Source organism: Nematolebias whitei, chromosome 6, assembly GCF_014905685.2.
Source record: "Nematolebias whitei isolate Nwh7 chromosome 6, NemWhi1, whole genome shotgun sequence".
In the NCBI taxonomy this organism is placed as follows: Eukaryota; Metazoa; Chordata; class Actinopteri; order Cyprinodontiformes; family Rivulidae; genus Nematolebias; species Nematolebias whitei.
Genome location: NC_056503.1, coordinates 6,749,479 through 6,750,796, shown reverse-complemented (window position 1 = coordinate 6,750,796; position 1,318 = coordinate 6,749,479).

Genomic DNA, 1,318 nt, shown 5'->3' with positions numbered 1-1,318 from the left:
TGTATCTTGTTGGTATTACTCAACTTTACACACAAGCTCCAACTTTTTTTTCTGCCAGTGAAGTAACATTTCATAACCCTCAGCATGGCTAGAGCTCCACCTAGTTTACACAGTACCCAATCCTTGGCTCTTTGTAATCCTTCAAGGAAGTGGGCTTCTTGTAGCTTTTTCTGTCTTGGTCCAGCTAAGCCCTAGGAAAGAGACTCAACAAGACACTTTCCAGAGAATGCTGCCTCAGGCCTTGCTCCAGGAGAGGGTCCAGGTTTCCCTATAATGGCCAAGATACCAGTTTTTAATGGTCATGTTTGTTTCCAACATTTTTCAGTCAGGTCATCTGGACAGTTTCTTTTTTTGTGCTGAAACGTTTCGCCTCCGATCCGGAAGGCTTCATCAGTAAAGGAAACGCACAAAAAAACTGATTCTTCCTCCAACAGCTTACTCCAAAGTGGAACAAACCAGTTCTGCTTGTGATAAGATGGTCTCTTTGGTATGCCCCTCCTCCATTGCCGGCCCCCTTCCTTGTTGACAGTCTTGTCAAACTGGTTAATTGGATGGATGGATTATTGAGCATGGACTTTGTTGTCATGTTTGTTTGTTTATCATTCTGAAAGGGATAATGCACTTTAATGAAAATGGATTATGATTTTTAACCATGAGGGCTAGTGTTTGTTTGTATTAAGACAGATTTATAGTAATAAAATAAAAAGAACTGGATGAAAAGAGGTATACAGTACAAACAAACAAAACTAACGTGCTAATAAAGTCACAAGTGACATAAAATACAAATCCTTCATCAAGGTGTTTTACATATTATAGACCCCTCCCCTGAAGCCAATTTGCCACCCTGCCAGTGGCAAACACCCTACAACACTGCTCCCAGGATCTTGAAAGGACTCAAACTACATTCATTTATTTGAGCTGTTTCTGAAGTTGAAGTTGTTTTCTTGGCTTGTAACCTTTTGTGCTGTTCAGTTTGTTCCTCTGTGTTTCTCAGTATCATCAGTTAACTTTTCCTCAGTAAGTTCAGTTCCTCAGTGCTGCCCTTCATCTCACACCTGTTTCTCATTTTCATTAGTCTCAGGTGCAGCTACTTACCTCATCACTCTCAGCTCATTTAAATCCTTTTCTTTTATCTCATCTTCAATCAGTCATCCTGCTTGTCTGCATCCATGCTTGGGTCTCTGAGCTCCGGGTAATGTTTTGTTGTTCCAAGTATTTTTTGTGTGCTGCCACGTCTGCCTTTTGTTCATTGAGCCCTCGAGAGTCTGCATCCTTGAATCTGATCTACAACAAAACCTTACATAATGTATGAATGTTT